Source organism: Phalacrocorax aristotelis, chromosome 3, assembly GCF_949628215.1.
Source record: "Phalacrocorax aristotelis chromosome 3, bGulAri2.1, whole genome shotgun sequence".
NCBI lineage: Eukaryota > Metazoa > Chordata > Aves > Suliformes > Phalacrocoracidae > Phalacrocorax > Phalacrocorax aristotelis.
Window position 1 is genome coordinate 56,359,474 of NC_134278.1, and position 12,417 is coordinate 56,371,890.

At 38.1% G+C, this 12,417-nt stretch overlaps 1 long non-coding RNA gene across 1 annotated transcript; it reads right to left on the bottom strand.

The window, feature by feature from the left end:
- Positions 1 to 382: 382 nt before the first annotated feature.
- On the bottom strand, positions 383 to 11,905 carry LOC142054687 (uncharacterized). Its single transcript, XR_012659645.1, has 3 exons — positions 11,528 to 11,905; positions 3,519 to 3,584; positions 383 to 1,858 (listed from the first exon to the last, which is right to left on the bottom strand). It is a non-coding gene; the product is annotated as an uncharacterized LOC142054687 (long non-coding RNA).
- Between the last annotated feature and the right edge of the window lie 512 nt (positions 11,906 to 12,417).

Here is a 12,417-nt window from a genome sequence, read left to right on the forward strand (position 1 = left end):
CATATAGACCCTGGGTCATCTAGACACTATTCAGTAAAACAAGAGGAGGAAGAGTGCTTTTTTCCCCTAAAAGACTGTGAGAAGGGCCATCGAAGTAAAGGAAGACCTTAGCTTAAACTCCTTTGGGATAAGGAGAAGCACTAGCCACTACAGTATATATATGAACATATCCCAGAGTCAAGTTGAATTTGTCCTTTTAGATTGTATCACCAGAATGAATGACTAAATAAGTCTATTGTTCAGAGGCATGGAGTGCAACTTGGTGAATAATCACTAGCATTTTTTTTGCCAGTAAGCAGCATGGCAGATCAGCATAAAAAAGGCCAAGCCACAGATATGTGGTGAGTACTCTAGGCACAGTGACAAATACGCATACACTCACTGATGAGCAACAATTTCTTATTCCTTAGAAAAAAACATTAGTCAAATTTGAAGGTTTGGAATTCAAATACATTCACATATAAATATGCTAATCCTACAGGATAGACTATTTACAATGTAGTAACTCCTGTACAAATATATTTGAGTTCTCTGATTTCCTCAGATGAGCTGTAGTTGTAAATCTCTCTTTGTGCTTCCTGGGGATGGACTTTCACCATGCTTTTAAAAAATTAAAGTATTTGCTCCCCTTCACCTCTGTTGCTGTTGTTAACTATGCCACATCTTACTGAAATTATGTTTTCTGGACCGTTTTTCCCACTCTCCTCTACAGGTTTTCACACCTCACTATTTTCATGTTTCTTTCCAAAACAGCTGGCTCAGGAGATGAGAGGGAAAACACAGGGGCTTTTTTCTTCCCTCAGTTTCTGTCTTCTCTTTCTTGCCTTTCCTCCTTAGCTTACCTCCACCTTGGAGTTATGCACTAAACCATATGCAGCTGGAATATGGTGGAAGCTAAGTGAAGCTGTCTTTAGTGACTGCTTTCTAGGAGGACAAAATATATACAAAAAGTGAACAGACCTTTCAGAGGCAGTTGAACCTAAGCGGTTAAGTCTTCAGTCATCAAAATTCACAAGTAGCTTTGGACAAGTCTAAACAAGCAAACATCTCTCCCTCACCCCCACCAAGACCTCCCTGTTCTTTAGCTGTTACGTGCTTCTTCCTGCTTTCATAACTGACACAAACAGAAGTGAGCAATTTTGTTGGAAATTGCATAGCTTAATATCTTTTTTTTATACCATGTGATGCCAATACCAGGGATAATATTGGTCTCAGGTAGGTCAGCTAACTTTAGGCACAGAAATCTGGTAAATGGACCCCAGTTCTGGTAAAAAACTTGGGGAAAATAATTGAATATTTTTTTCGGTGATGATGAAAAAATCAACTTGAAACCCTTGCCAGTGTTGTCAGAATGGATGATGGCAAGTTGCATCTGTGCCTTAAGCCACCTGAAAGTTGCACTTGACATAGCTGGAAGTGTAAGGACCTGTCTTTACCTGTTAGTTATCAGAATCTGTATTTTCCTTGCTTCTTTGGCTGGCCTGTTAAGAGTGTGCACCTAGAAAAAGTTGGAACAAACATGATGGAACTCAGAGTTACTTGACTGCTATTGCAAGTCACTAATCTGTTGTCAGCAGGAGTATTTCCCCTTCATTGGGCCTCAAAGGAGGATATGTAATAGCCTTCATTTTAGATGTCCATATTTAAAGGTTGATCCTGCTGTGTTGCCCAGAGGCACGTGTCTGTGAAACTTCATCTTGATGTACTTATGGACTGCAACACAGCTCATCACACCATCAGAAGAGGAAAACTAGTTGACATCCAAAGATTTGTTGCGGTTTGAGGAACTTTTGCATGTTCTTCTGTGGGAGAAATCATCCCTTTTCTCTCCTTTCCTTGAGGAATATTTTAATGCTACCTGCAGAGTAGGAAAACAGAACTGAATTATTCTGGCTATGGAGATTTGTTTTACTTAGAGAATTGCCCAGGGTGGTCACTTTATTGCTACCTGTGACTCACAAATGTGATTTTTTCCCTCCAGCTGCAAACAGGCACAAGTACCTATTGTAATGGATTTGTGGACTTTATGTGAGGCAATGATGTTTCAAGTGCAGATACATGTAACTGTACAGATGGGAGCCCTGACATGAGACCTGAGGAGAGTGCAGAGGAATCTCTGCTATGGTGGCAACATTCCACTTCTCCCTGGCTTCTAATTTATTTAAATTGCCTTGCCTTGCTTTCCTCCTCCGAGGTATGCATTGCAGATATCTCATAATAACTGCCCTTGGCCCTCTGAGTTCAAGACAATTATTACTGTTTTGATGTCAGTTAATTATTTGCATTGGCTGTGATTAGGGTAAGGTTTAGCTGGTAGATGAATGCTGTGAAGTTAGGTATGAAAAAATGTGTATTCATGAGAAAGCTAAAACATATTTATTTTCCCAAACGAAATAGTGAAGATTTCAGGGCAGAGTTCTGGTTTATTGTTATTTGGGAGGAATATGCCTTTGCATTTTCTAATGCAAAATTTTGCTGCCTTTATATTTTGCTGCAGGATTTTCATGGCTTTTTGCAAAGTAAAATTCTGCAAGATGGTTTAACTGTTAGTGTGTTGTAGACTTTTTTGTGTGTTTTGTTTTGCTCTTTTTAATTTTTTTCTTATTGTGTTGTCACCATCTGATGATTTACTAGCTGTTTGAAAAGATACCATTATTTTCCAAGTTTTGTCATCGGTTGGTCTTTTTTAATGAATAACTATAGAAAGAATTTCCTATATTTCTGGAGAATGTTGATGGAAAATTATAGCAATTGTGTTGATGGATCTAACTTACAGATGGTATAAATTTATAAACCTTGGTGCACATACTGTAAGCTTTGTCAGATAGTGCTATAATAATCCTTTTTAAGTAATTGCTGCTCAGAGAGGTGGGGGAGTCACCATCCCTGGAAGTGTTCAAAACACATGTAGACATGGCACTTTGGGACATGGTTTAGGAGGCCTGGGGGTGTTGGGTTGACATTTGGGCTTGATGATCTTAGAGGTCTTTTACAACCTTAATGATTCCATGATTGTAGGATTTGTTACATCACCAAAACCCAACACTTTTGTCTATTATTACTTTGCATCTCAAGATTACTACACAGTTGGCAAAAAAGTTTCCCCTTTTTGTCCTTCCCACACAGAAGGTAAGCACTGTGATCCACTCAGGTCTCAGTTAGATTGATTAATCTTAGTAAATTCTCCAATTCCTGTTGATTCCTCTATGGTCTGGTTGATACTTTGAAATTTATTGTCCACTATTCTCTTTCTTTTGGCAGCTCTTATCCACAGTTTTTGCCAGCTATCTTGAACCCTCTGGGAAGCCCCGCCTCCTGAAGCAACACCATTTCTCTGCCAACATGTTTTCAGATGAATGGGAAACAATTTTTGTAGCTGTTGTTTTATGTTTTTCTTACTTTATAGTCGGCTCCATTGCTCTGTTGCTGAAGGCTAGCTCTGATATAGACTCAAAGAGAACAGTAAGAAATATATATTGCTCACAGGTAAGGAAGGCACTACAAAATTGACATCTCACCTTAGTCACATCCACATGCTGGAGTTTAATCACGCTGCACCTTTTGGCCACTGTTACAGGCCTCTGCTATAAAAGAAACACACAGAAAATAAATGCACCTTTCTTGGACTGTTTTAGAATTTGCTGTATGCTGTAATGCTTTCTTCTCAAAGACATCTCTCTAATAGCATGAACATGCAGAGTGTTAAGGAGAGCTAAACTAATTGTGACACCACTTTCACCCTGGGAGTGTCCCAGAGAATGCTTGTAATTGAACATCGATAGCCTGGTGACTTCTGGTGTTGCTTTACAAGGCTGGGAAAAGAAGCCAACTAAGTTTGCTTGCGTGATTATCAATAGTCCTCTCTCAAATTTGGAAAGCAATTTTGCACTTGAATGCAAAAAACTATTTCTGCCTCCTGTTAGCCTCCTGTATGTTCTGCTACTAGGGTTATACAAAAGTATACAAAGATGGGTGTGGATTTGTTGATTTATTTATTGTGAAAATAAACCTAGCTTATTTTTTCACTCTGTCTTTGCAGAATACCATGCCAAGGTGCCAAGTAAAATTAAAATTAATCACTGCATCAGATGATAGATTGTGGTTTTAGTGCATCAACAACACATCAAAGGAAAGGCTTTAGGGGCAATCTGGATGAGAATAAGGAAGGAGTTTCTTGGATGATTCAGTAAATTCTTCCTAAGAGGGAAAAGAATACTAGAAAAAAAAAGTGTGTTTGAAAAAGGAAGCTATCCAATAAGCTGATTGGAGTTAACTTCTTGAAACTGAATATAAGATAATTGTGTAGATTGAACTAAGTTGTGAAGAGGCTGTAGAGAGAGAGAAAATACCTGATGTACAATGTAGTAGATGGTAGAGCTGAGAAAGTGATTCAAAGAGATGTGAGAATCAGGAGAAATGATCACTGGGCATGATTACTAACTAGGTTTAGGACAAAATCTGCAAAAAAATCTACAGTATTTAAACTTTGGAGGGAGCTTGGAGGTGGAAGGGTTGCCTCTCTGTAGTTAATTATGTTATGCAGAGAGAAGCCGCAACAGGTAACAATGATGTCAATGTCAGGACTAAAGAGGTTCAGTTTGAAGACAATGGTCTATTTATACCCCACGTAAGATAGAGTAGGATGACAGTAACCATGGCTGTTGAGAGATAATATAGTGATGAAGGTTTGCAGAAAAATGATGATGGATCTTTTATAGATGTATTAAGTTTGATATGAAACCAGTTATTACATCAGATAGACAAGATTATATTTAGAATTGCATAAGAGGTCTATGAAATTAAGGTAGATCTTTGAACAGTCTGCAGGAGGATGATAGTTACATCTATGATTGTAGATGAGATAAGTCATATCTAAGGTAAAAGGGAAAATGGAAGAAAACCCTCAAAATCTGGAAGAGACAGAGCTGAGATCTTCTAAAGGAAATAATGAATATGTGGGATGTAAAGCTGTATAAATAAATGACTTTTGGGGTGTCTGAAAGAATAAATAAAAATATGACTTCTCATGAGTTCAGAAAGGAAAATTTTCAGGTTTTCTGGTGAAATAGACTTAGTTTTTATACTTTATTTTGTGTGTTTTCTTTGTGATCCAAAAGAATATTTTCTTTGGAGAAATTTCTGACAGTTGAAAAAATGAAATATATTTACAAATGGAACCAGTTCAATGTGAAAAAATGACTGGTTCATGATGAAATTATTTTAGTAAATAAAGTTGATGCTTTCCAAAAAATATCAGCCAAAAAAAAAAAACTTGAGACAAACTTACAAATCTTTTCCCCTGCTCTAATTGAAGGCAAATCAAGGAAAGCATATTAGGTCATATTAGGACACCATATACTGTGTGAGGCTGTGGCATCAAGGAAGATGAAGCTGTAGTACTGGTGCTGCAAACTGGGTAATTCTTCTCTTTACTAGTAGTTGCATATATGAAAACATTCACACTAACACCTGGGTGCCAGTGAATACATTACTTCTTTGATGCTGTGAGGTTTAACCTTATTGGCTGCTTAGAGACAGGCAAGGGCTTTTCAAAGGAAAATTAGACTTTTATTGTCAGAAAGGGCAAATTAATTAAGAATGATTTTTATTTGACAAAACCATTATATTCTGGTTGGAATTTCTACTTGAACCAATGACTAACCAGTATCCAAGTATTATCAGCTGCTTCCTGTCCCAAACACTGGCCTGGAATATGTGTGGCCCAAATTAAAATTCCGTCTCAAACTTGAAAAAAAGGGTGGTGGGGGGAGGGGTGTAGTGGTGTGATTGGAACCTCTTTTCCCAAAACAGAATGTCTCCACTGCCAAGCTGTCTGGATTCTTTTGGGGTCTTAATGTCTAATTTATATTTTTTTAAAAAATCTCAGAAAGGTCTCTATTTCTATGCAGATTATTTTAATCCATTTTAATCTAAAAGCTGTTTCTGCCCAACTTGATACATAGTGTTTAACCTGCAAGCTACAGAGCACTGGAAGCTAAGTATCCTAGGTATTAGTAGGATAAGATTTTTATTTACACGGTTTTGTACACTAAATATTTTACACTTCTAAATACTTTGTGTGAGTACTTTACACTTCTTTTGTAAAAAACATGTGGTGAGAAAGACACTGGAAGGAGGAAGTTTTGGAATACAAACTAATGACTGCATCTGAAAATTTATCAGCTTATATCAGCATACTGTATATGTTGGAAGAAAACCAGCTGTATGCAAATTCCTGGGTTGTTTCCCTTTTCTTGTTCAAACTGGCTTGTGAACTTTGGTTTTATTTATAGTGCTCATGGAAGACTGTAAATATTTCAGTACCACAAGGATCTAGTGGCATTGTGTTCAATCAGTAACTGCTGTGGTGATTGTGCCAACAGGCTTTTTATCCACGCAGTTCCACATACTTTACAAAGAATGTGTTATTTCTACTTTATAGATGAAGGAACTGAAGGGCAGAGAATTTAAGGGACTTGTCTGAAATCTCAGAGTGAGTCAGAGGCAGAGACTGAAAGAGAGTATAGGTTTGATTATTTCTTGTTTACCCCTTTATTCACTGGACCATAGTCTTGCCCTCAAATTCCTAATCCATTGTAAGCAACTGATGAGGTGGCTGTTTTCCTGGTTTGGACAGGTGGCTGGCATGCATTATTTGAGTGAAACTGCATTTTCCATACTAAGGTGGTTAATACTGTAACATGTTTTACTGGGTGGGTGTTTAAAGTTTCTATAACCAACAAAAGAGAGAAGAGACCCAAGAAAACGACTAAATCCTTACACTGAGACAGTGAAAATTCCAATTCTTAATAGCTCTCACTCAAATCCTTTTTAAGTTTATCTTTTATTGAAATATTTCTGTAGGAGAGACTAAAAACTCACAGGGGAACTAATTAATGGAAACAAAAAGTACACATCCCCATAGAAAGGAATAGCATTAGAGTAATTTTATATGTAGCTCCTGCATTCACTCCATCTCTTGTGAAAGTGCATTCTATACACATTTATTTAACCTGTTGAAAACTGCTGTTGGCTTGTTTCAGCCTTACTCTCTGGACAACCAATGCTTTAAGAATCTTTAAAATGAGTTAATCCAATACATTTGGCTAAGACATGCATGGTAAATCTCTCTTCAGTTGTGCTAAAATTCCTTTGATTTACTGGCAATATCCCTGCCCGTAAATTGAGGAGGGTACAGCTGTGGGCATGAGACTTAGCTATAAAACTGATAGATGGTCCCACCCAGCTTTTGGTCCTGGCTGAGCACTGCTGGTCAGATCCGCTCCAGGACAGAGCTCTCACCCTGCACTGTCAATGCTGTGACATGTTTGGAAACTGCAAGTTTAATAATATTGACCTTGGCAGTCTGGACTTTTGGTCCTCTGGGCCAGGGCCTGAGCTCTGGCCTGGCTTGGGTTGCTAGTATCAATGTAGCCATATTTTGCATTACCCTCAGAACAACCAGAGCTCAACAAGGATGTAAACAAGGGAGCTACCCTGGAAAGAGCCTATGGGAAATCATACAGAAAGCCACATTTGAATTGTGGTTACTTAATAAATTATTAATAATGTCTAAACCAAAAAAAGCAATGAGTTTTGAACTCTAAACTCTCAGTAGGAAGCACTGATTGCCCTGTAGATTGTCAATTGGTTAATCCAAGCTTTAAAGGAAGTGAAAGGCAAAACCCCATTACCAAGGAAAAGTTTATGTGGTAACTCACAGACCTTGATGGGAAATATGTTGTCAGTGTAATCTGTTTATCTATTGTCTTTCACAAGAAGTGCAGTAGGCCAAACACCTGGAGATGATTTTATTGATAATACTTGTAGAGATATCAACAGAAGATTGAGAAAGGCAGTGCTTTCAGACCCATCATCACAAAATATTGCAAAACTGCTGCCTTTGCAGTGTTCATAGTAAACAGGAAATAAATGAATTTAAAATTACATGAGAAGCAGAAAATAAATTTGAAACTAAAGGGATTATGGATAATGCAGAAAAACAGAGAATGCTGTTTTAGAGGCAGGAGCTGGAGGGGACCAGCTTTTCAGCCTAGTTGTGAGATGGTTTACAGGCTGGAGAAAGGTCTGAGGAAGAGGTCCCTAGAGGAGCTGGTCAGATAATAATGAAAATTCATGGATGTTTTTGAAAATCAGGTTTCTTTCAATTTGTGTTCAGAATTTCTCAATAATAAGCACGACCATACTTATATAAATTATACTGAAACTATATGGTATGCAGTTAGGTACCAAATGTTGTATATAAGCATTCCTGGAGTATAAAGACTTGGGACATAAAGATCCATTTACTTTTTTATTATCTTTTTTCTTCATTTCCTTCAAGCTTGGAAGAATCAGCAACCCTGGAGTTTACACTTAAAAGACCTCTAAATGACATAATTATTAACAAAGTCTCCTATTTTGGGCCAAATGCTATGAATCAACATAACACCACTGAAGTCAGTTTTCTGTACAAGCTGCTGGTAACAAATAAATGGTTAATAAGGAACAGAGACTTCAGAAGGGAATTCTAGGGACATTAAACCTTAGCCCCCTCAATTTACAGGCACTTTCAGAAATTTGGTCCAAAGAGGTCCCAGAAGTTTGCTTGGTACATCTCACTCCACTAAATGACTCTTCTCAAACTGGAAACTTGGGATTCATAGCAAAATGCTCAGTGTTTCAGACAGATGTCAAAGGGCGAAATCAAGGCCATACTCAGCATTGTAGGATGCTTTGATATCAAGAGATTTGCAAGGTGAGATTTCCAGGTGTTCACAGAAAGCAGGCCATACCTTTCGATGCTAAGTGGCTCTCCCTTTTTCCTGAAGGAATGTCTTTTGCTCACCTTTCCAAAGAAATATTAACTTTGTAAGAGTCCTGGGTCTGGACTTTTTTCACTCCTTCCCCATCCCCTCTAAAGACAACACTCCCCCAGAAGAGAAAACATTTCAGTTCTTGAAAGTTAGGAATGAGACCTGCACTTTTTGGCAGAACTAGCAGCCACCGTTATTCCTGTTACATCAACGTTCATTTTGCAGCGTCATTGTACTATTGTTTTCACTATTACCACTTACCATTTTAATCAAGATGAAACTACAGAAATGGTAGTTGAGCTTCTTTAAAAGCAAAGAAAACTCCCAAACCAAGTCATTGAAATGTTTCAAACACTGCTGCTGAAGCCTCTGAAAGAAAATTTGCTTCATGCCTTGGAATAAACATGCCTGGGCTCTGATCCTGACAGATCATTTTGTAATTTTTTTTTCCCCATCTGTGTATATTTGCAAAATCAGTGGCTCTTGTTTTTCTTTTCCAAGTGATGATAGAACAAATCTAAAAGCTATCCTTTTCAGAGTAGGCTCACTCCTCTCAGTCCTTCAGAAAGGATATATTTAGTGTACTTTCTTGCTTTTTGCTCATTTCCAAACAGAAGTTAAGGATATACCTTTTTCCATTGAATATTCGTTATCTCCAGATGTCTTATTAAAATCTGGCTTTCTAATTGGATATATAAATAGCCCCTGGTTACCTAAAGATCCACTGATGTTGGAACACATTTTAACAAACCTCAGCAGTGCAGCATTTAAAAATAAATACATGAAATCAAATGAAAGAATGGATTATTGACCAGTTGCACATTCATCCTGCAAGGCTGAATCAAGCAGGAATCATTTATCACTTCAGTTTGAAGAGTTTACCCATGTCCTTAGATGACAACACAAAAAATAGCTGCAAGAGCTAAAACTGTACAGTCCCTCAGAAATGCCAGCCATTGCGTTAATCTGGGAATTAATCTGAGGCTTAATCTGGGAATACTTGAATAATAGTAATTGCCTGGATTTTGTAGTTTGCATTGTGATTTCTTTTGAAGGCAATGTGAATTGCTGCTCTCATAAGAGTGAAAAAGTGTTGTATACATTGAAGGTTTACCTTAATTCTTGTATACATTATGTGCAAATATTTACAAATATTCTCAGCTTCTAATCTGAAAAAAGAGGATGTAAACCAGAAGGGACCATGTCATTTAATGTAACTTGCTCCTATTCATGTTGAGCTCCATCTAACACTTAACTAAGATGTTTTCCCTCTCTGCTCTCAGTGAAAGAGCCTTCCAAAACTCTGTTCCTTTGATGTTTAGAAACCTTCTTCTCACCTCTGGTCAAAATTTATTCATGGTCACTTTATAACTGTTTACTTTTGTGTCAACATTGTCTCTAAGTTTGAATAGTCCCTTTCCCCTCCCTTCTGTTTAACTTTTGGTGTATTATATGCATGTATAATTTTATTACATATTAATAGAGAGCTTTAATTTCCACTCTCAGCCTTCATTTCTCTGGGTGTATGAGCTAGCCTTCTTTTAGCCTTCTGTACTAAAATCAGCTCTCTGCTCCTTGATCATCTTAGAAATCCTTCCCTGTATCTGTTCCAGATTGAATTAATTTTTGTTACCCCTGGGGAGATGAGGGTTGTACACAGTATTAGGAATAAGGTTTTACTGGGGCCTTTTAAAGGAGGCTGACACTTAAAAACATTCCTGTTGCTGCATTATGTAGCTCTGCCTCGTTAATGTCCTCTTTTAAAATATGAATGTATTGGCTGATACTACTTTTCAAAACTGTGAGCCCAAATACAATATACGTGCATCTGTGGTGGTTAGAAGGGCAGGAGGGATTTACATCATCTTTTATTAAATATGGCAGCGTGCTCTTCTTTAGTAATTTCCTTTCATGGGTGCAAGAACATATTTAACACCATGAATTCATTCTGGATACATGGAAAATTCTGTAAGTTAAATTCAGTTTCTGCCTTTTTGTTGTTACAGATCCTGTTGTAATAAAAGAAGGATCTACAACCCAAACTGCTGAGTTCTGGACTATTAGTTTTAGTTTAATATATGGTGGGAAAAGAAAGAAAGCAAAAACCCTTGAGTTCTCCAAATTGCAGTGGCATCTGTGTCAGTAGAAGGAAGAAGTAATGCATAAATAAATGAATACTATCAGCATATGGTGACAGCTCCTAGATCAGTTTTGGCATGGGAGTTAAAGGAAACGGAAGAGATGTTCAAGCTAATGGATAATTCTGGTTCAAACAAGGTCAGCAGGTAACCACTTTCTGGGTTTGTTTCATGACTTTCTGAGGTTTGTGGAAGCCATTTTCCTTGTACCTAGAGTGAGGACCATCAGGTGAAGCTCCTGGTTATTATTATCATGCTGTTTCCTTCTCACTCTCATGAAAAATGTTTTCTCTGGCAGGCTGCCCTCTTTGCTGACCTGCAGGAAGCAGTTAAAATATATGTTGGAAGGGTTTAATTCCTCTGCCCCTAAATCTGAACACTCCTTGGTTAGAGCTAAGGCTGTTTCTGCAAAGAGGATTTCCTAGGTGGTTCAACAGAACCCAGTTCCAATAGCCTTCAGGGCATGGAAGAAAAGATTAAAAATCAGCTTTTCTCAGCTGAATGAAATCCCTGCAAAGCTCTGGGTCAGGAGAGTATGCAAAAGTAGTCCATCTTTTACACGAGGCCCATTACCTTTATGCCAGATATTGCCTTTCTCTTGGAGATCTCCTGGTTCTGTGTTGATAGCATCCCTTTGAGACATATTTTTAGCCCATAACCTGCTAGGTACTGATTTATAGTCTGATGCTGGAAAAAGTCCTGGTGTCGTTGTTGCTGCCTGGAGCCTTGTTGAGCCTCATTTAAACAAATGTCTTGATCCCTTCTCATGTTGCATTTCTTCAGACTTCCTCTTGGATTTGTCTTTCCAGAGCAGGCCCTCCTTCCTCCAGGCAGCACAAGCAGTAAGCTATCCTTGTCTGTAGCTGGGTTTTGTGCTGTCACCACATTAGGTGCTCTCTTCCAGCAGCAGGAAGAAACACAGGCACATCTGACCTTCTGTTTGCCTCTTGCCTCGCCAACCTCCTGGCTCCAAAGTGGAGCTGCTACTTTGCCAATGATTAACTGACTTAGTCGTTTTGGTTTTTTTTCACAGTGGACCTGATGAAAGCTGAACAGGGGCCAAAATTTTATAAGCTTTCTTTCCTTTCTACCCTCAAAATGACTGGGCTGAAATCTACAAAGGCCCTGTAACAGGATAAGTGTCAAGAGTCTGCTTTGCATCTTTTCTGAGTTTCCAAAGGCAATTCTGAGATTTGAGCGAAACTTAACCAAATCTTACGGCAGTTCACATTCATACAACGGCTGCCTACATTCACCTTAGTAATTCATCATTTCAAACAAGACTTGGGGTATTTTTAGGCTGCCAGCACCTCAGGGTAGGAGCTTGTCTGGTGGGAGATTTATCAAGGTGGTCAGGTACTAATAATTTTTATAGGAAAGCCTAGGTCTTAGGCTGGCTGTGCTTCTTTGTGAGGTGTTTTATTCTTTCTGTTATAGTAATACATTTCTGAGAAATGAAAAAT